Raw genomic sequence first — 23,388 nt, 5'->3', positions numbered from 1 at the left:
TTATTTCCAATTCAAAAATAAGATTAAAGCATTTTTATCTATATTTGTATTGCTTTTCTCCTATTGTGAAAGTCTTGGTTTGCAACAATGTTTAAATAATTATTTTTATTATATATTTTTATTACAACTTCAGAAAAAAATGCCAAATGTTATTACTAACAATGTGACTTGTGAAAATAGTTTGATTTTTTTAAATTTCTTTTTGTCCTTAGATTATATCCCACTAGGTATTTACAGTCAGATTGCTGTATTTTTTGTCATTTGAAATACTTCCCTTTTTTATATTACAGGCTTGATTTCCAGTTCAGTTCATTTGTTCATTTTGATTTTTGTTTTTTGTTTCTTTTTAAAAATTACCTTTGCTTTATAATTAGGTAAAACATTTTAAGGGTTCTAAAGTCAAATCCACAAACATGATATATTCAGAGAAATCTAGTTTCCATCTCTGTTTACTTTATTCTCTTTCTCCCCTGTATATAACTTGTTAAAAAAAGGTTTGGTTTATCCTTCCATTTTTGTTTGATATGAGCAAATATATAGAGAGATATATTCATATCCCTCCATTTTCTTTTTTTTTTTTTTAAGTTTATTTATTGTGTGTGTGTGTGAGAGAGAGAGGGGGAGAGAGAGAGCAAGCAGGGAAGGGGTAGAGAGAGGAGAGAGAATCCCAAGCAGGCTCTGTGCTGTTAGTGCAGAGCCCAACACGGGGCTCAATCTCATGAACCATGAGATCATGACCTGAGCCAAAATCTAGAGTAGGGCACTTAACAGACTAGCCACCCAGGTGCCCCTATCCCTCTGTTTTCTTAAAATAGATGATAACATACCTACATAGATGAAAACTATACACACTTTCTCCACCTTACTTTTTTTCACTTAACAATATATCTTGGTGATACATTCATACAGAATATAGAAAACAATCCTAACTCCTTATTACTGTTCCAAAGTACTCCATCATATTAATTCAACTAGTTCTCCAGGAATGGAGGCTAGCATCATTTCCAGGCTTTCACAAAGCCAAAGTTTTTGAGAACGAACAAATGATAAGTAGTGCCCAATGAATCTGAACCATCCAACAGAAGACAGACAAGCATTCAATGGATTTGGCAATATGAAGATCAATGAAATCTTAACGAGGACTGTGTAGTATATGCACAACTAACCCAGCAATGTGCAGTGGCCCTAGCTGAGCAAGAATAGTTTCAATGCCATGGTGCAAACTGAAATCGGATCTTAGCGGGTCACAGAGTGAATGTGATATAAGAAATAAGAGACAGCAGGAAATATAAACTGCTTTCTCAGGAAGTTTGAATGAGAAGGGACATAGAATAGATATAACTAGAGAAATATTTGGGAACAGGATTGGTTTTATTTTAGTGGCTCTCTTTTGTATGTTTATGAATGTTTGTGTAGTTGTATTTTAGGACAGCAGGTATTAGAGCATGTTTATTACTTGGGGGAAGGGGCCATGAAGAAGAAAAGTTAAAACAAGAGGGAAAAAAGATATTGCTGGTGGAGAAATTCTAGAATTCTTTATTTGTGAAGAGAAGACTCTTGAGGTTGTTGAGAGTGTGGTTGGAAAATATAAATATGTGACCAGCATTATATTTATATATATATATATAAATCCTTGGCCCAATCCTTGTCCTCTTGAAGCTCATAGTACAAGAAGCGTTTATCCTTTTCACAGTGTTCTCTCTTCTGGTCCATCACTGTCACTAACTCCTAGTCCAAACTACTGTTTGTTTTCTCTTATGACCACTGTCGCAGCATCCTACATGGCCTACCTGATTTCCCTTTTGATTCTTCTGTTGTTCCTACTTTTCTATAGAGAAGCCAGGAAAATGTAACCCAAATCCTGTCTCTTCCCCGCTTAAAACTATTCAATGACTTCCTGTTGCACTTCGGATAAAATCTTAAATCCTTATGAGGGGCTACAAAGGCTCTGTAACTTCTTCCCAGCTTCCTTCGCATTGTCCACATCTCAGCTTAAAATTTTCCTCTCAGGTAGGCCTTCTCTGTCCACCCTATCTAAAATAGAACCCTGCCCACTCCCTGAAGGTCACTATCACATTACCTTGTTTCATGTCCTCACAGCTTAAATGATCATATCATAACTTACCTAGTCTTCCCTTGTTCATTGTCTGTCTCTCCAATTAAAATATGTGCCAACCAAAAGTAAAAGCTACTTGTTCACTATTATGACCTTGGGCCTAAAACTATACCCGGTGCATAGTAGGCACTCAATAAACATTTCATGACTGAACTAATATTGTTCTTTGTAATCTTCCCATCTTTTACCTATTATTTTCTTGCCTTTGGTTTTACACAAGGCATTTCAGGTTAGCAGTTACAGTTTTGGGGGCCAATACAACTCCAGAAACTTTGAAATGGATAACATTTGGGTTTGGATTCCATAAAAACAAACTGCAAACTTCAGGCAACTTTATTTAGGCAAAGTGGAGTATTCTTGGGTTAAGCAGGAAAACAAAAGGAAACAATAAGCAACAACAACAAAAAAACCCTGATCACCTGGTCTCAGGTGGAAAGGGGCAACGCTATGCTTTCTTTTGAAAAATGAGCTAACTGGGCATATGCAGAGTGGAAGAATCCTCTAGGAAACCAGAAGAGGATTCTCTGTGAGGGAATGACCCTTTTGATCCACAGTTGTACAAATAAATTGCAGTCTGTGGCTGTTCTACTATGCTAATGCATGAGACTTTCTAATTTGGAGGTAAAATATTAGCAAGTCAGTTTGGCCACAGCTCTATGGCTACATGTTACCATATACTTTCTAATTAGCAAAGATCATATTTTGAGTTCCATCTGTCTGACTTCTGGGTTTCGTTCTGGTTTGCCTCCATACTCAGGACAGGAAGCAGGTGTTATTTACTGACTATCTTCCAAAAATTCCTGAACAGACAGAGCTCAAATGTGGTTGGCTCAGTTGGATACCCAAGGCTTCTAGAGTAATCACTACTGATCATTGTTTTTATTTTCAAATTAGATTCCTCATCACAACCGCTACGGTTGGATAACATTCACTAAGGTAAATCCTACACAGCAAGTTTTTTAAAAGAGAAAATATTTTAAACAAACAAAAAAAAATTTACTATCTTCAGTTATGTAATGGACTTTAGAGGTAACAAAACAACACTAAAAATTCCTGTCCTAGAAGGAAGTATCCAAAGAGATAAAAACTTAAAGTTTAATGCAAAATTTCAAAGGCTTTTTTTGGTCCATTTATCATAATAAGAGAAAAAGAAAAAGCTAAGATACATTTTGCAACTCCAAATCATATGTGACTTTGTTTCTGGTATTCATTTCTAAATAACCTAAATTCTATTTTGCAGGTAAGAGCCCTTGGGTGGGGTCATGTTCACAAGCCCCTGAGGTTTTCTTCTCATTTTTTGGCTCAGCTCCTGAAATCATTTTTCTTATTGCCTCCCTCCAAACCAAAGGGAATGCATTCTTTGTCCCTATCAGTGGTATGTTTTTAAGTGCCTGTTTGTGTTTAAAAAAAAAAAAGGGGGGGGGGGCGCCTGGGTGGCTCAGTTGGTTAAGCGTCCAACTTAGGCTCAGGTCATGATCTCACAGTTTGTGAGTTCGAGCCCCGTATCAGGCCCTGTGCTGACAGCTCAGAGCCTGGAGTCTGCTTCGGATTCTGTGTCTCTCCATCTCTCGGCCCCTCCCCTGCTCATGCTCTGTGTCTCTGTCTCTCAATAATAAATAAATGTTAAAAAAAAATGAAAAAAATTAAAAAGCAAAAAAGACCTACCTTGGGAGTTGACTCCTTAAGAGTGAAAAACTATGGATTCTTTCTCATAATCATCCGGAGGAAAGTTTGGAAGAAGAAATTATTTTAAAGGATTATTTGTGCCTCAGTAAGGTCATATACCTTAGTTTGGAAAAGCTGCTCTGTCTTAGGCATGACCTGATTTAACAATTGCCTCAACTACAAACACAGAGGCTATTTCTACACGTATTTCTGCACTTCTTACTAGAACAGATGATTTTTTACACAAAGCTCATTAAGTTCCTGAATAGACATTTATAAGATTTTCATGACATGCCTCACTTACTACCAAAGAACAACTTGTACGTTCTCTGAGGAAATATCAAAACACAATATAAATGCATATGCCTAACATTTTTATGGAATAAAGAGAAGGGGAGTATTAATATACCAAGATCTTCAAAAGATTGCCTGCCTAAGTGTTCATGGGTCTCAACCGTTCTAGTTGGAAATAAGTGACAAATATAATAAGGCAAAATAAAAAACTTCCTGGAACTCCTAGTCACCTATCCAATATTCAGTGGTATGCTGGTAAATGTTTGACAACTGGCTCTTTTTTTTTTTTTTTTTTAAAGGGCCTTAATTTGTGGTGTTTGCCAATTTTTGTGGTGTAAAGACTCCCACTGTGACCAATTTCAGGCTACCAAGGTGTTTAACAACCAAATTGTAAAAATCTTGAAAATTTACCTATCGGCTCTCACAAGCCAGGCAGAGCCATTCGGAGCACATCACTGCATTCACCCTCTCCTTCTCCATCACCAGCAGAAATACCATCTGTTGTGGCAATTTTCTAGGATTAAGAACAAAAAAATTGACACTTGCCAGCCATCTTTGCAAAGAGAGGAGGCCAGATGACAATATTTACTAAGGAGAAGTAGACACATGTCATGGTAGTAGTAATGGCCTATCACAGATGGTGGTGGTAGTGTGTGTTCCTTAAAGGACTTCAGACTCAGTTTACCCCTTTTGTCCTTGTCCTTCTCTTTTTCCAGCCTGGAATGCAAACATGATGACTAGAGCTCCAACAGTCATTTTATAATCACCAATGAGGGAGAGGACAAGGAAATCACAGAGATCTTGGCCCTGACATCTTTGACTTGCCTCACCACCCCTGGAATTCCTATTTTTGATCTTCTCTTAACAAGAGATAAAGTAAGCTCCTTTATTGCTTAAGTCACTGTCATTTAGCTTTTGTGTTAAAGGCAACCATTTTAGTCTTTCAATTAAATTTGTCAATGGATGCCGGCTTAGTGAAGAGAAATTGCCACCAGAAGAAAAACTATTTAAGAATTTTTTTTCTTTTGGGGGTGCTAGGGTGGCTCAGTTGGTTAAGCATCTGACTTCAGCTCAGGTCATGACCTCACAGTTCATGGGTTCAAGCCCCACATTGGACTATCTGCTGTCAGTGCGGAGCCTTCTTCGGATCCTCTGTCCTTCTGTCTCTCTCTCTCTCTCTCTCTCTCTCTCTCTCTCTCTCTGCTCCTTCCCTGTTCTCTCTCTCAAAAATAAATAAACAGTAAAAAAAAAAAGAATTTTTATCATTTTGGAAATCAGATAGTCGTTACAACTTAAAAGCTGACCAGTCCACTAAATATTTTGTTGGTATGAGTCTACCTAAAACACTTGACTTTGGAGCCAGAAGTTGTGCCCAAAACACACCAGGCACTGTGAACACCGTGAAAAGAAAATTGACTACTTTTACTGAACATAGACAATATACCAGATACCAAATTAAGCACATTCAAGGCATCAGCATACTTGCTGTGTGACCTTAGGCAAGTCACTTAACATCTTGCACTTCATTTTCTTCATCTATAAAATGGAGATAATATAATAGCTATATCGCTGGAATTTTTGAAGGATAAAGGAGTTAAAAACATATATGTAAGGTGCTGAAAACAATGCCTGGAAAATTGTAAACACTAAATAAGTATTAGCTATCACTTTTAATCTTATTCTTATCCCCCCACTAACCCTATTCAGTAGGCACCAATATTACCAGCAGATGAGAAGAATGGTATCTATCTCATGGGGAGGTTCTCAAGCTGGAAAATGATGCCTCTCAGGCATCTCGTGTGGGAGAATGAAGGAGACCAGGCAGGAAACATGGGTCAGGGTCATACTTCAAGGAACCTTGGGTACCAGGCCTCAGAGTTAGAAGTCTATTGGGAGGCACCGCTGACCCATTGAACTTTTTGGTCGGGGAGAATGACATGGACAAACAACTCCTTTTGGGAGATTATTCACCAATTAGAATGATATGAGTTTCACTCAATGCATGGAGGAGAGTTGGAGACCACCGCAGAGGTCTAGGCATGAGATCCAAGTACCTGGGGGCATGGAAAAGGAAGGACGTGAGCGAGTTTGAAGAAACATGTGAACCTCTTAGGAAAGGAATGAACCCATGGAAACTTCTCCCCATATGATTTAACTGGCAAGGAGTAGATGTGACAATTCAGCAGTTTAGTGTGAGGCACAAGCTTGGGGCTGAACATTTGTTAGGTGAATTTAGAAACAATAGCTTGAACAATAGGTCATAAACTCAGTCTTGGTTAATAATGGTTGAGTTAATAGACGTCAGATAAGCAGAAAATGCTGTGGATATATTACATTTTAGGAATTCAGTAGCACTGATACTCACTGTGAGGTTTGGGGGAATAACAACATTGAAGTTCTTTGTGGCAGGCAAATGGAGGAAGAAATAGCGTTTCAAGGCTTGTGTCTAGATGCTATAAATACTGCACTACCCCGCCTGGAAATGGGGCCCAGAGAACAATTCTGCTAAGCAAAGCTTACAGAACATCCCACAAACTTCTGAAACTGTGGGAATTCATATAAAATTCTACTGTCACGATAATAATTATTATAAAATGTTGACATAGAACTCATAGTGTATAGACTGTTATGAAACTCTTAGAAAGGGGCTAACAGCGTTTTGCAAATTCCTGGAATTTATAATTAGAAATTAGAAATTTAAATAAGTAAAATAAATATTTATTTAAATAAATAAATTAGAAATTCAGACTTGAGAGTGAAGGCAATCATGAGAAAGAACCATTACTGCAAAAATATGCTGTCCTTTAAGAAAAACACCAATTGGAATTTTCACAGCAGTTCAATTAGATATTTATTCCTTCAGCAAATATTTGAGTGTCTACTGTGATAGGTCTGTGCAAACTCTGGGCATGCAGTGGGGAAACAAGTAGACATAGTTCTCACCCTCATAGTACTTAGAAGGCAAGTAGGGTCTTCCCACGGATATTCAACAGCATGCCTAAACACATTCCTAATTATAAGCAGCCAAAAACTCTCTGGAGGAAAAGGTGCGATGAGAGAATAGAGGGATTTCAACATCAAAAATTCATAATTTGCGGGCATCTGGGTGGCTCAGTCAGTTAAGCATCTGACTTCTGTTGAGGTCACGATCTCACAGTTCGTGGCTTCGAGCCCTGCATCGGGCTCTGTGCTGACAGCTCAGAGCCTGGAGCCTGCTTCGGATTCTGTGTCTCTTTCTTTCCCTGCCTCTCCACTGCTTTGTGCTCTCTCTCTCTCTCTCTCTTTCAAAAATCAATAAACGTTAAAAAAAAATTTTTTAATTCATAATTTGCACTTTTTCCCCCAACTATACCTATCACTGGAACATTCCTTTTTAATGTGTAATATACCACACCAGGGATCTTTGGCGGGCTCATTCCAGGGAAATTGATTCATTCAAATTCACTTAAGGTCTGTGACACAAAACCCACATTACATTTTTTATATTGAGTAGAGTCATATCTTTTAAAATAAATTTTGGGGTTCATATTTTGTATATTTAGTATTTGCAGCGAATTCTCAGGGCTCTCCCTTATTGTAAATTAGTAGTTGTTTTTTATTTTAAACAAGCTAGTTCAATAGCATAATTAATTTGCCTTCAGTTCCTTGATCCCTCCTTTTCTCTGAGGAGCTTATCCTCCTCAGCCACCCACTGTCTCTGGTCACACCGCTAGACCTCGGCATTACCCAAACTGCTCCAGATCCATCATTTCAAGCATCCCATTCTCAGACTGTTCTCCAGCATTTGGGAGTGGTTCCCAACTTCAGGAAATCTTAGATTCCACTGGGACCTCCAATCCATTGATCCTGTTACTTTTCCATTGTCCTTTACTCCTGTATGTCCTCACCTCCCTCCTTCCCACACCCTCTTCTCTCTAACCCTTTTTCCCTCCATCACGCCCACCTGCAAAATCCTAGCTTTGCCCCTTAGGCTGACGAAGCTGGGAAAAAATCCACAGCCACGCTGACTGGTCCTGCTTTAAATTCATGACCACTAACCTCAAATGGGCACTTAATAGCACTGCCTGGCAATCCTACCACATTTCCGTAGTTCATTTGCTCTCAAACTCTCCCAGAAGATAACTCATATCTGCTGCTCTCTCCAAACTCCATAGTCTCTCCCACCCTCTCCATTGTCAGGAAGTAGGGTCTGTGGCTATTTCACTAGGATAAGAGAAGCACTAGAAGAGAACTTCCCTATGTTCCCACCTCCACAGCCACCAGCCCAGGTACATCTGGGCCCACACACTGTCTTTCCTCCTATGTCTAGCTTCTCCTTTGGTCAGCACACTGGCCTCCTGGCTCTTCTGTGAATGGGTGACGTAGACTCAGGTTCAGGTGCCCTTCACTTGCTCTTCACTCTGCTTGGGAGTCTAGAGACCCTCCTCCTAGGTCAGTGGCATGCCCTGTCTTTTACTACAAGACCTCTTGTTAGGGAGTTTGCCCTAGCCCTAGAAATAGCAACTTTCCCCGTTCCTAATCCCTTCCTACCCTGTTTCTTCCATCCCGTGTACCATCCCCCACCCTCCACCCCCTACCCCGCTAGCGTATTTGTGTGTTTATTCATTATTTGTCTTCTTTGATGAGAGCACGGATTTTAATCTGCATAGTTTGCCATTATATGCCCTGTAATTAGAACAGTGCTCCATTCATTTGTTCATTCATTCATTCAACAGGTGTTTAATAAGCTTCTATTAGGGGACAGGTACTGCTCTAGGCTCTGAGACAATAGCAATGAACAGAACAGGGAAAAAAAAATCCTGCTTTTTTGGCTAAGCAAGTAGTTAGGTAGTGATAAGTGAAACATCCACGGCCAAGCAGGGAAAGAGCATTGTAGGATGTGTGTGTTTGGGAGAGGTGGGCAAAATTTTAGAGTGACCAGGGTGGGTCTCATTGAGAGGGAAACACTTGGGTGAAGACTTGAGGGGGGGTGAGGGAGCAGCCCATGGTGGAAAGGGCTTTCCAAGGAGGAAACAGCTAGTGCAGAGGCCCTGAGGTGGATTGCACCCAGGTTGTTCCAGGACGTGTGAGGAGGTTAAGTCGACTTGAGGAAGTAAGCAACCGAGAGAATAGGAGACCAGATGGGAGCGGTAAAGGGGAGCCAAGAGGGCAGATTAGGTAGGGGTTAGGTGAGAACCCTTATTTTGAGTGAAATGGGGAGCCACGGGAAGTTTTTTTTTTTTTGATACAATGATATTAATACACAAGCCATATTCAAGCTTTGACAATTGTCCCAATAATGTCCTTTAAAAAAAAGTATCTAATTTTTTATTACCATTTAAAGAAAGAACTTGCATAAAGGGCAAAATCAAATTGCATGGCATGTATAGAATCAATAATTATGATCTGCAGCTACCAGGTACGACTGCACGAGGAAAGGTCATCTATAGCTTAAAATTTAATAATTCTATAATTTTTATAATATAACAACTAAGTTTTATCATGTCATTTTGTAGCTTCTTCCCCAATCCTGGATCCAGTCAAGGAGCATACACTGCCCTTAGTTGTCATGGCTTTTTAAATAGCTGTATTGAATAAAATTCCTATAATTTACCTACTTGAAGTGTACAATTCAATAACTTTTAGTATATCCACAGAGTTGTATAATTATCATTACAAACTAATTTTAGAGCATTTTTCACACACGCATGCTCCCAAAAGAAACTCCAGAACTTTTAGCTATCACTCCTCCACAATCTATTTCCCCAAACACAGGCAACTACCATTCTACTTTCTGTCTCTATAGATATTCCTATTCTGGATATTTCATATAAATGGAAGCTTACAATGTATGCTCTTTTGTGTCTGATTTCTTTCACATAGCGTATTTTCAAGTTTCATCCATGTAGAATGTGTCAGTGTTTCATTCTTTTTAATGACTGAATAATGTTCCATTGTATGTATAGCACATCCTATTTATCAAGGAAGGGTTTTGAGCAGAGGAGTGACCTGATCTGAGTGGCATTTGACAAGGCTCATTCCAGCTGTTGTTCCAAGGAGTGGAGAATGATGAACTGTGTCAAATGCTGCTTTTAGGGAAAATGAGATGAGGCCCAAGAACTGACCAGAAAGTGCTCAAATAGTTTAACAAAGAAATTAGCTGGAACATTCTGATCTATAATTTATAAACGGTATTTTATGTGTTTCATGGGATTTATTGCATATCCTTTGAATAATTACACATGGGATGCAGAAACAAATTAATAAGTAAGAATTTTAAATAAAATGTGGACATGTAATCACACATGAGCAATTGGAGAGTACCATTATTTCGGTCTCCGATATTTTCCTTATATTGGTGGTAGCGATTCTTTTGGTTCATGTGCAGTTTATTCCTCAGAGTAATTACTCCTCTCTAAACATAACTCAACGTTATGGTGATTATCCAAGATTTCATGCCAGCTTCCAGAGAGCTAGCCAAGGGAAAAATTAATCGTTACAAAAAGATATGTTCAACGTCTTTGCAGATCAGGTAGATGAGAGCCAGTTTATTTTTATTTTAGGGGGTTGGAGTCATCTAAAAGATTGTAGAAATTGGATCAAAAGTTGAGTTCCATTGTGGCAGCTGTCAAACAATTAGGTTAGCTACTGGAATCATTAGATCCCAAACTGGCACAAAACACTACTGATTCCGGGTTTGGTGTAAGCACACGCAACAGAACTAGGCTATCCAATTCTGGGTACAAGCAACTTCTGGGGCTTGCAAAACAGGAAAGTTAGTGAAGGGCAATGGAAAGTAGACAGGAAAAGGAGAGCCTTGAAAGATAATTGTCAAAAATGCACTCCACGTTTACAGTACCGTTCGGAGGGCGCGGTGGACGGGTGATGAACATTTCAGGAAATAAATGCTGAACACCAAACTTCATTTGAGGATAATGCACCAAGTCCGCTCCACCCGGACTAAAGGAAGCAGGAGGAGGAAAGTTGTTTTTTCTCCTCGGAATAAATGGGGCGTGGGGTCGGAGGCGGGGGGAGGTGGCTGGCCCCGCGCTCGCGCTAACCGGCGGGGAATTTGGAGAGGATCCCTGGTCGCGCGGCGGCGGCGGCGGCGGCGGCGCGCGGGTGCGCGTGTGAGCAGGCGAGCGAGCGTGCGGGCGGGCGAGTGCGCCGGGTATTGGCAGCCGAGGAGTGGAGGCTGGGCGGCTCCGACTCCCTGACGCCAGCGCGACCAGATCAATCCAGGCTCCGGGAGCGAGCGGGCGGGCGGGAGGAGGAAGGAGAGGCCGAGCGGCTCAGCCCGGGCCGAGGCGCGGGGAGGGACCCTGCGAGGGCAGCGCCCCGCCGGCCGGACCGGGGCCGCGGGACCCCGCTCGCCCGGCCACTCGTGCGCCCGCGCGGACGGGCGCGCCGCCAACCCGGTAAAACGAAACAGACCTGAGCCCAACTTTCTCCTTTGCCGCGTCCCCGCCCTCCTTCGGCTCCCTGGGCTTTCCAGCGCCGCCGCCGCCTCTTGTGGGGCGGGCGCGGGCCCGCCGGGCTGCCGCGGTCGTGCGGGGCCGGTGACGCGGGCCGCGGCGGGGAGGGGGCTCTTCCCCGCGTGGGGCGGACCGGGGACCCCCCCCCCCCCATGATGGCGCCTCCCGGCCGTTCCGAGGAGCGAACCTGCCACCTCCTCCTGTCCTGGCGCCCAGGCGGCCAGGCAGGCAGGGCTCGGCCGGGGTTCTCCTCGCGTCTTTGTTGGGTCTGCGGTGGGGAAGCCGCGCTCCTCGGCCCCGAGCCTCGCCCCCGGCCCCGGTCGCGGCGGGACCTCCCATTCCACCCTCTCCCTCCGCCCGCTCCCCGTTTCTCTTTCCCTTTCCGCAGCCGGGCCGAGGCCCGTCCGCGCGGCCCGCGGGCCCATTGTGTCCCGCGCCGGCCCGAGCGACCCTTGCGGGAGTTGGGCAGCCGCAGGCGCTGCCCTCTACGCGGTCGGCGCCTCGCGGAGCGGGTCTGGCGCGAGGAGGACACCCGGTGCCCTGCTCCCCTCCGCATCCCGGACGGGCTCCTTTCTCAGCCCCGACGAGCCTCTTGGGGGTCGAGGTCAAGGAAAGTTCGCACCGAAATTCCCTCTAATTTATTCAAAGGCTTGGCGGCGGCGCGTAATTTTTTTTTTCCCCTCTTCCGCCTACACCCCGTGCGTCTCCCAAGTGTCGTCTCATTCCTTTCCCTTTACCGGATTCGATTGCCTCACTGCATGTGTATTTGTGAGTTCGCTGTTGAACAACTGTTCATTTACTCCGCTCTCTGTCTTTGTTAGTGTTTCTCGGGGTTGCTGCTGTAGTAAGTTGGGGGGTAGTGGGTGTGAGAGAGACAGACGTGGGCTTGTTTTTCTAGTTGCTTAATATACATGTAGGCTTAAAGAGAGAACGTTTCCTTGATGTACTTTAGGAAGGGAGGAGGAACAAATGCCTGCCGGATCTTACAACTCCAGTAGCTGCGGCTTTTGTTTATTTTGAGGTGCATACGACTTTTAAATAGACTGTGCAAGATAGCCAGTAAGACGCTTCCCTTCTGAAAATTGAGGCGCGTCTCAGAACCATCTCCTTGAGAAACCATCGTTTCCGTGAGTGCTGTGGCAACCGGCCTTTGCCTTTCTCCTCCTGTTCTCTTCTTGGCATGGTATCTGAAGTTTCAGAGTATGTGGAATGGTAGAGAAGTTGCACGATTGCAGTGTGCCATCCTGTTGCTGGAACTCTTAGCACCTAGATCACAGAATGCCTTTATTTCAGAACGTTTGCTCTAATTGCGTGTGTGGATAACATGCCTGCATTCAGTAACACAATGAGAAAACTGTTCTCTGCCCATGTTGATTTTTGATCTTGTTTATAATTACCACTTTACGTTTTATTGGAGGTAGGTGAGTTGTATTGGAACCACTATTTCAAAAAAGTCGAGGCAGGACCAATGTTCACGGCCTCAGCATTTTCAAGGAGTATAAATATTTTGCATCATTGCTGTTCTGATGTAGGTGCCAGGCCTGAGTATGCTGAACTGATTAAAGTGTTTGTCCTCCTCTCTCCCTCCCTCTTTCCCATTTGCAGTTATTTGATATTTCTCTGCAGGTGGCGTACATTAGTGTGATATTGCAATTCTTAGGAAACTGTAACCAGGGTCGTGAGAGATGATTTTCTAGAGGTGGGTGATGCCAGAGCCTCTCTGGAGGATCCAGGCAGGATCGGGTTTCTTCTGAGGGTAGGGATTTGTCCTTGATTTAGTTTTGACCCCTACAACCATAGGTATGTAACCAAATACATTTTTCCTTTTTGCAGTATCCATTGGTTTTATACCCTTGAAGAGCTGATGACCTTTGTGTTTTAGAGAAATGACCGTTTTTAAGCAATTAAAAATGTTAACCTCTTACATCTCTTGGAATTTAAGTAATTTTTTTCCTGCTAAATTCATTAAAGCATTAAGTAAGTCCCATTTTCCCCATATACATTTATTAGTTAAAAAAACTAAATTTCAGTTTGTGATTTTGATTTATAGTAATTCTGGGCTAAAGATAAAATTTAATGACTCGGTTAGATAGGAAAAAGAAGAAACTAGAGTGTAATTAGATGAGTATATTTAAGCTGTAGTCGCCTACATAATCAAGGCCAAGTTGTGTGTGTATAAAAGATCTCATTTGTGTAGTCTTACAAGGCTAATGGAGGCATCATTGAGGCTTTATAAATAATGTAAGTTGTGTATAATGTAGAGTCTCCAGAGACAGCAGAGAAAGCATCATTACCAGCCTTTTCAACCTGCTTGAGATCTTAAATTGATTTACAGCACTGAACTGGTGCAAAATGATACATCAGGATGACATGGGGTCAGCCTGTAAAAGTCTATGATGTCAGCCTATTAGTTCAGTCATCATAATTAAACCATATTACAGGGGCAGCTAAGCAGGAGTCTGGCGTTATACTTCAGATATGGGTGGTTCATGGATTTTGTTTAGAGTGGAAAAGCTGAGCAGCCCAGGAACGCTAGTGTTTCTGAAAGAGGGAAAGGCTTACCGAACTCTGAATTTCCGAAGAAATTGAAGATAAATGCAGGGATGTTCAGTCTGCCTTGCCTAAGTAGCTTTCCATTTGGTAGTGGAGGAACAAATGCATTGGGGTTGCTGATAAGGACCTTTGCAGCTCTGATCTGTGTACTGAATCATGCTTCATGTGAGCTTGAATTTAACTTGGCCTTAGGGACCTTCTAAAATATCAGAGGACCACTACTTCTTATCTCTGATCCTTTCATTAGCACTAAGTTGCACCGTATTGATGTATCAGCTGGCATGTTTTTTCTTTAACTAGTCAGGGTTATCAGGTCTCCACTGAAAACAAAGATACTTGAATTGAACATATGAACAATTCAGGAAGAGAAGACCTTTGTTTTTTTACTTAAATTTCTGGCAGTCGTATTCAGTTTATGGGTCATCTGAGGATGACCATATGGCGGTGGCTACCATATTGGATAGTGTATGTAGAACATTTCCGTTATCGCAGAAGGTTCTGCTGGATAGTGCTGCTGTAGCACCTTTGCTTCTCCTTTTCCTTCTTTCAGCTACTTTTCTGCTTTTTACTTCTACTAGTCAGTTTGTGGGGTCAAAAAAGAAAGAGATGTATCATTAATTTTTCTACTTTCTAGTTGGCTCTTGATAAGATAAACGCAGTTTGGAAGTAACAAGTACTAGATAAAATGAGGTTGACTTTTCTATGGATCATGTTTGTCATAGACCCTAATTTGATTTAGAGCTTTGGATAAGATAAATAGTGGTAGCTAATATTTTCTGAGTTTTTACTGTATGCTTAGTTTTAATACTCATACCTCATTTAAACCCCAAAACTTACCTAAGTATTGTTGTTACCACATTTTACAGGCAAAGAAACTTGAGTTCAGAGTGATTCAGTGTCTTGCCTCAGGCTACATAACTAGTGAGTGATTATGATTTATAATCTTAGCTGGGATATGAACAGGCAGTTTGACTCTGGAGCCTCACTTTTAACTATATATGCATTAAATATATAAAATACAAATATTCTGTAATATATTTATTATATAATAATATATTGTATATATTTAGTTTGACTATATATTTTATATATTTTAGTTTGTATTTATATGTATACTTTTTTTCGCTTAGAATATTTGAATAATCCTTGTTCTGCTCTGATTTGCTATTCCAGTATAGACATGACTTTACTTTTAGACAAATTTGCCCTCTATTTTGCTTTTCTGGGCTGTCTTCTTTTAAGTACTTAAGAAGAAATATAATGTTTATATTATACATATCTAAGCAGAACATAATTGGAAGAAAAGATATGACCAAAAAAGCAATGCATTTCAAAGCTGAATTGTTGTCCTCTCTGTTTTTCAGATAATTCCTGTCACTTTCCCCTTGTGTTTTTCTTGTAATATCACAAGCTGATGGTAGTGAAAAGTTCTAGTAGTTTAATGACATCAAAATTAGCCTTCTCTTAGCTGTTAAACACTACACTTTGAAATGAAAATAGTTCATTGCAAATTCTGGAATTTTTTTCCACATTTGTCTACTTTTGTGTAGTCTTGCAGTGATTTTTTTTTTTTTTTTAACAGTGAGGCTGTTTAAGAATCTGATGATACCATGGATCCAATGTCTGCTCATTCCCATCCTCTAATCCAAAGATGTTTATATGCCCTGGTGAGCTTGTATACACACAAGTACCCAAATTGCATGATATTTCAGGTGAAGGACATGATGGGACAGCCTTGCCAAGTGCATTCATAAACATTAAGATTTGTAATTTCCTCTGCAGAGAATAGAGATATTTAGTGTTAAAAGCTGCTTTGAAGATTTTCTCATCCAGTTGGTTCGTATCAGGCTGAGCAATCTGAGGCCCAGAGAAGACAGCTGACTTGCCTAGAGCCACTCTTCTAAGTGACTAGAAGAGGCAAAGCCAGAACCCAGGTCACTCTTTTTGCTGTTGAGTTTTCATTTGTTTATCCTTTGCTGCCATGCTCACTGTCTCCTAAGGCTGTGGTCTGAATAAATCCACTGTAATTTGGGGAGGGAAGGAAAGGATAATTTTTGACATGGTATTGACTTTTTGTACCTAACATCATTTGAGCTGAGTAGGACTCAAGTCTGACAACCTCAGAGAGATGTTTTTTTTACAGATTAAAATCGATTTTTCTTTTTTTCATTTTAGAAATGGAAAAGAAAAGCCCTGTGTCTCAATCAATGGGACCTTACTAGAAAATGAGAGATCCAAGATTGTACAAAGTTCAAGTTAACTCAGACAGTTCTGTATGAATTTTCTGTCTTGACTCTCAAAAACAAATCACATTTTTAACCAAAAGCCAAAGTTTGGGGTATTTAAGGAAGGTGCTAAGGGGTATTAGGGAGAGAATTGGAAAGATCTGAAAAGAAAAAGGATAGTTTACATACAAAGAAGTAGAGAAACTTGATATTAAGTCATAAAGTGAGGCTGATGAAGTGTTCTCTATAATGGTATGTCGTTTCAGTGTTTTCTGTGTGTGGTTTTACTGTTTTCTCTCCCTTTCTTTCTCTCTGTCTTCCTCTCTCTCTTTCTCCGTCTCTCTCTTTCACCCTTACTTTCTCCCTTTTACCAACAGATTACCGATTTATTATAAAGGATTCAACTCAGGACCAGCCAGATGGAGGAAGTACACAGGGCAGGGTACAGAGGAAGGGGCGCAGAGCTCCCGTGTCCTCTCCGGGCATGCCACTCTCCTAGCACTTTGTGTTCAGCAACTGGAAGCTCTGGTTTTACTTTTTGTGCCAAGATTAGCAGGGTATGCTTTGATAACAAATAGGGGCATCACCTTTTCTCTCTGAAGTGAAATCTCTTGGCTCTTTATATTCCTTTTCTGCTGTTATCTAGTAGTGCACATATTCAGTCCAGTTTGGTGATCTGTCATCTGATTTGCAGCAAAAATACTGAAGTATTTTTAACACATACTCTGGAGTAACTTTCTTATTAAAAAAAAAAAAAGCAAAACTAAGCATAAATGTAATGACTTAAAATCTAAATTAAAATGATTTTGCTGTGCATTATTAAGATGGTGTCAGTTTTAGGGGCTCCTGGGTGGCTAAGTCAGTTAAGCGTCTGACTCTTAATTTTGGCTCAGGTAATGATCTCATGGGTTCGCGGGTCTGAGCCCTGCATCGAACTCTACACACTGATAGTGCGGACCCTGCTTGGGATTCTGTGTCTCTCCCTCTCTCTCTGCCTCTTCCCTGCTTGCTCACTGTCTCTCTCTCAAAATAAATAATAACTTTAAAAATTTTTAGAGATGTCAATTTTAGAGATGTACAAGTGCTATTAGGTAAAAACAGTAACACAGCTATTGCTGGCTGATTTGCAAAATGACCAGGCTCTGTAGAACATTCATTTATGTAAGAGAAAAAAAGTCAAAACTTTCACAAATAGTTCAACTACAGCGATTATATCAGAGTTTTTAGGAAGGTACTGGGAACTACAGTATCTGAGGAGTTTTACAATTTGTAGTTTTTGTTATAAGCTCAAATCAGAACTTTAGGGGAGACTCCCTCTTAAAGTAACTCTTTATGGTCTGAGTGAATCCTTAACCTGGGAATTTCCTCCAAATCTCTGCTCAGTTTCCAGTATTCAGATAAGGAAACTTGTTCCCTTGTTAAGAACCCAGAACTATAGTGTGGATCCATTTCTGAACTAATTTTCTTAAGACAATAATCCTGAATATAAAGAAGGAACACATACATATATAACAGTTAATTATGCATCTGTATTGTTTTTGAGCTCAGAATTCAAATATTCATGATTTCACGTTTGAAAGATAGAGGGGTCTTAGCTATTGATTCAAAAACATTTATATACATAATTTTTATAATTTTTAAGTGCTCTATTTGTAGTTTCTCCTTAATTTTAGGGTGGCTGTACTATAGATATTTTTTTCCTATAATCTCAGATAGTTAGGGTATAGTTACTCAAACTGTTCATTCATTTTCTTTTCCTTGTCTATCTTTAGTGGTTTCTTTGCGGTGTGCTTATGCAAAGTGGAAGTATTTCAGACCTTTAAGGTTTTTTTTCTTTCAGAGTCAAACACCACAAGGAAAAAAAAGGGGAACTAATTATCTTTCAAGTATTATAATTAGGCATTAAATTAAGTCATTTAGTTAGCTAAATGCAAGATCTTTCGTTTAAATTGAAAGAAAACATGTCTTTTTAATAGAGAGGGGGTATTACATATACCATTATTTGATAATTTTGATGCAGTATTTTAGTCCGTATGTACTTCCTTTATTCCATTGAATATTTATTAGTTCTGAGTGGCTCAATAATTAAAAGACACACAAAAATGAAAAATGCAGCAACACTGCAAGAATTGTTGCAGGGTAATACAGGAGGAGGTTGAGCAGACAACTTGCATGAGGACCACTGTGGTATGGAAGGACATGCGAATTTGCATAGGGAGAGGAGAGAAGTGTTTTAGGCAGAGAGGTGGTATGGAAGACCAGAGAGGTAAGCATATATGCTGAGGATCTGTATAGCACTGTCCAACAGAACTTTCTGGAGTGATGGAGATGTTTTGTATCTACACTGTCCAGTATAAAAGTCACCAGCCATAAGTGGCTACTGAGCACTTAAAATGTGGCCAGTGCAACTGAGGGGAGTTGCATTTTTTAATTTTAATTGTTATGTTTAGACATAGCAGTGTTTATCCTGTGGCTGTCGTGTTGGACAGCACAGACCCACAGGCTGGTGAGCAGTTCTCCCTCACCACTGTGGGTATTCCTGATAGGGCTCAGTGTGGTCAGGTGGGAGACACGTTCAGAAAGGTTAAGTTGGAGTGAGAATTTGAGACCTTACAGTGCCAGAATATGGAAGCATCGGGAATCACTGAAGGTGAACATGCAGTGATGCCAGCAGATTAATAGGAAAGTATTTGAGTTTTCTGTGTGGTATATGAGATGGGTTTTGTGAGCAAAAAAACCAACTGGTGGTTATTTGACTATAGCGTAATGGGAGAGAGGGGTCAGAGAGTGTTCCTAAGTTTCCAACTCGAGTGGCTGGAAAATTAATAAAACCTTTTCTTAAGAATAGGTATGAACTGGGGCACCTGGGTGGCTCAGTCGGGTAAGTGTCCGACTCTTGATATGTGCTCTGGTCGTGATCTCATGGTTCATGGGTTTGAGCCCCTCGTGGGGCTCTGTGCTGGTAGTGTGGAGCTTGCTTGGGATTCATTCATTCTCTCTCTCTCTCTCTCTCTCTCTCTCTCTCTGCCCCTCCCCCTCTTGTGCTTACGTGTACACAAGCTTTCTTTCTCTCTCAAAATAAATAAATAAACTTAAAAATTAGGGAAGAACTGGTTGTGGAAGGAATAAAGATTGTATGAATGATAAATTAGAATTGACATGTTGAGGTAAGGTGGGGTAGCTAAGGAGAGTGATGAATCCAGAGTCATCTCCTGGAAATGATGGTTGGACTTCTAAGGGTGGATAGGTATTCTGAGAGAACCATGAAAGAGAGCCAGTAAGTTGAGTCTTCCACTGAAGTGCACAATTGGAAATTAATAGAAGGGAGAGGCATATTTAAAGTGAATGAGGGGTGCCTGGGTGGTTCAGTCAGGTAAGCATCTGACTCGATCGCAGCTCAGGCCTTAATCTCAGGGTCGTGAGTTCAAGCCCTGTGTTGGGCTCCATGCTGGTCATAGAGCCTACTTAAAAAAATAAAAGATAAAAATAAAGTGGATAGAGGAAGAAACTGGAAGAAACATGTGAGCTCAGAGGAGCAGTGAAACAAAGCCTAGGGAAGAGAGATTCCAGAAGTAGGTTCAGAGTGGGAAAATGTTGTATGGTTTATGGTGAAGGATAAGCCTGGGTAATCAAGTGAATGTAGTTGTGAAGAGACACAGCAGATTGAGAAATGAGAAATAGATTCTCAGATGCCCTCAAGTGACTTATATTTCAAAACCGATGAGATTGTTTTGATTCCAAAGGTTGAAGGAAAGAAGTTAATGGACAGAGAGCAATTAAAGATAATGGAGTTAGTGGTCTGAAGTGCAGGTGACAAAATATAACCATGGTAAGGAGGGAGAGTTGTCTGTGACAGAAGCACAATGGAGTCCAAGTTGGAAGAAAGGAGATGGCAGAGCGTGTGCTGATTTTCCCAGCAGTATGGGAGGCAGGTCCCTTCACTGGGTTGGTGAGGTGGGCAGACCAGCAGATGGTATTGGAAGTTTAAAAATAATGGAAAAGTTTTGAAAGAACTATCGTAGGTAGTGTGCCAGGAAATCTATGGAGAATTCAAAATCTAACCAGCAGGGACAAAGCCTGATGGGAAGGGTGATGTGGTTGTAGACTAGGTAATTGTTACTTTCTGGGATAACTTGATGGCCTGATAGCAAGATGAGAGAGAAATGTCGGTAAAGATGATTCTGGCCAGTGGTTGACAAATCAGTTAAGAGATGAGGCTCTAGAGGCAGATTGCCTGGGTTTAAAGTCTAAGCCCCAACACTTACTTGCTTTTTGTAACTTTGGGGGAGGCTACCATTCACTTTGGTGAAAAATTGAGATGATAGTATCAGCCTCAAGATTGATAGTAAGATGAAATGGGTTACACTTCCACATTTCATCTAATCTAAGATGCTGCTAATTATTTCATTGCATTATTTCATGTACTACTTGAGGACAATGTCAGTTAGACATACCATTGATTGTAGAGTTCCTGGTTTCAGAGGTGTTAAAATGGGGGCAGTGGGGGGGAGTGCATTTTACACTGAGCATAAGATCCAGTGCACAGTAAGCATTCAGAAAACATTAACTGTTTATAAAAATCAATGTGATTTTTAGAGTCTAGAATGTTAATGAGAGCAGTATTGAGTCCAATCTAGATAAGAGGTCATGGGTTACGAGGAGTCTAATGGACTTAAATGAATTGAGAAGAGTTAAGCAGTGGGAATCCTGGTGATGACGTTGTGAAATATCAAGTTTGGGAATTTGTAGATGGAGCATTTCCCTGACAATGGTAGATAAAGGCTTTTGAGAAAACTATAGTAATTGAGTTAAGAGAAGAATGCCCTTTAATGATTTAAAGAAGTTACTTAAATTGCCCAGAGCTTTTAAAGATAAGTATTTCGAATTTATCTGTGGCTTTTTTTTATAGCATTCATTAATGTTAAAAAAAAATTTTTTTTTTTTTTCCGGTGGAGTAATACATGCTCAGTGTAAAAAGATTCTGGCATGGATTCTTGTCATAATGACAGAAGGAGAGAGGGAGGTGGTTGTGCCATTTCATCAAGAGATAGGAGGGATTAATTAATAGCTAGCTCTAGAGCCTCCCCCCTTTTAATTTTTTAATGTTTATTTTATTTTTGAGAGAGAGAGAGAGACAGAGTGTGAGCAGGGGAGGGGCAGAGAATGAGGGAAACAGAATGTGAAGCAGACTCCAGGCTCTGAGCTGTCAGAAGAGAGCCCAATGCAGGGCTTAAACCCACAAACCATGAGATCATGACCTGAGCTGAAGTACGCTTGAGACCTTTTAAATGTAAAAGGCAAAAGCCATAAAGGAAGATTTGATAGATGTGACACCATTTATATGGCCCAATACACACTTACAAATGACTAAACATGGACTCACACAAACAACCTTTTAGGTAATATATTTGCAGCAAGTTACCATTCTATGTAAGAAACTTCTAAAATCAATAGGAAGACACCCCCAGTAAGAAACAAAATTGGCAAAGGACAAAAACAAATAATAAAATGCTAACTATTAAGAAACAAAAAATGTTCTCCTGTGTCCTGGTCAGATTCCTCACTGAAATAGGAATGATGTCTTTTATATCATTGTGTTATTCTTTGTGTGCCAGGAGGTATCCGTCTGGGAAAACTGGGTTTTTCTTATTGAAGCCAATATTTCCCAGCTGCCGATGCAAAGCTGCAGTTATTTGGAGGTACCCAATATATGTAAGCTGGAGTTACAAGAGACCGGCCTTCTCTGTCCTATTTCCTTGATAATACCCTGCTCCTCTCCATGACATGATATGGGGTCAGAGTCTCCTAGGAATGCGAGGTGTTCCAGCCCTATAGGGGTTATCCATTATATGCAGTTTCTCAGTCAACTGATGGGATTGATGAACCTTAAAGACACCATTGCTTCACAGAGTACGTGAAAATGGGCCTCTTTCTCTCCTACCTGGGTTGCAGGATTAGTTTTATTTGTACTGGCATTTTCTTATTCCTGGGAGACACACCGGTGGTCTTGGAATATGGTTTTGATTGTTGAGATGGATTAGTTTATAAGGTATTAAAGTGAGAAAAGTTCTCCCATGTAGTAGGAGCTCTTATAAGATGAAAAACATTTAGAGTTAGGCATCAACATTTAATTTCTCAGATTTTCTCCTAAGGATAATAGTGATCAGAGGTGTTAAGAAAAAAAAAAGGCTTTCATACACTGCCTGTAAAGGAAACATCTGTTGCTTGTTGGTTAGATCCTTACCTAACTGAAATACAGTCTTACTCAGCATTGAGTTCTTCCCTAGGGGCTAGACAGAATAGAATTAATTTGTTAGCATCTTCTGCCTCACCATCTTCTTTCTTTTTTTTTTTTTTTTAAATTTTTTTTTTCAACGTTTTTATTTATTTTTGGGACAGAGAGAGACAGAGCATGAACGGGGGAGGGGCAGAGAGAGAGGGAGACACAGAATCGGAAACAGGCTCCAGGCTCCGAGCCATCAGCCCAGAGCCCGACGCGGGGCTCGAACTCACGGACCGTGAGATCGTGACCTGGCTGAAGTCGGACGCGTAACCGACTGCGCCACCCAGGCGCCCCCCATCTTCTTTCTTTTAAATGACCTGAAAAGATTTCAAAGTTACGGGGGAAGAAGGACTTTTTTTTTAAAAAATTTTTTTTGACCTTTATTTATTTTTGAGAGAGAGAGAGACAGAGTGTGAACAGGGGAGGGGCAGAGAGAGAGGGAGACACAGAATCTGAAGCAGGCTCCAGGCCCTGAGCTGTCAGCACAGAACCCGATGTGGGGCTCAATCTCACAGACAATGAGATCATGACCTGAGCCGAAGTCAGATGCTTAACGGACTGAGCCACCCAGGTGCCCCAAAACAGACTGAAATCTCACCTAAAGGCTTACCACTTGGCCCTATCCTATCTCCTCCTTGTTCTGAGTGAGCATGTATGAGAACCCTGAGCTGATATGCCTTGGTCAGACTTAGACTCTTTAAAAGCTGAGCTAGGGAGAAGGGAGGATGAACTGCAAAATGGGTCTTAATTTTAGCAGAGACTGTAGCTTTTCCGTGAAAGGGAATAACAATGCAGTGC

General features: G+C 40.9%; 1 protein-coding gene across 1 annotated transcript in view; it reads left to right on the top strand.

Annotated features, from left to right (window-relative positions):
* The first annotated feature begins 11,237 nt into the window (after window positions 1-11,237).
* SMAD1 (SMAD family member 1) overlaps window positions 11,238-23,388 on the top strand; it is an 80,571-nt gene continuing 68,420 nt past the window's right edge. The window contains exon 1 of the mRNA XM_040473075.1: window positions 11,238-11,472. The gene's annotated coding sequence lies outside the window, so the exon portion shown is untranslated. The remainder of the gene's footprint in view (window positions 11,473-23,388) is intronic.

This window comes from Herpailurus yagouaroundi, unplaced genomic scaffold, assembly GCF_014898765.1.
Source record: "Herpailurus yagouaroundi ecotype Mexico unplaced genomic scaffold, PumYag 28, whole genome shotgun sequence".
NCBI lineage: Eukaryota > Metazoa > Chordata > Mammalia > Carnivora > Felidae > Herpailurus > Herpailurus yagouaroundi.
Note: the sequence above shows the minus strand (reverse complement) of the source record. Positions and strands in the feature narration are given on the sequence as shown.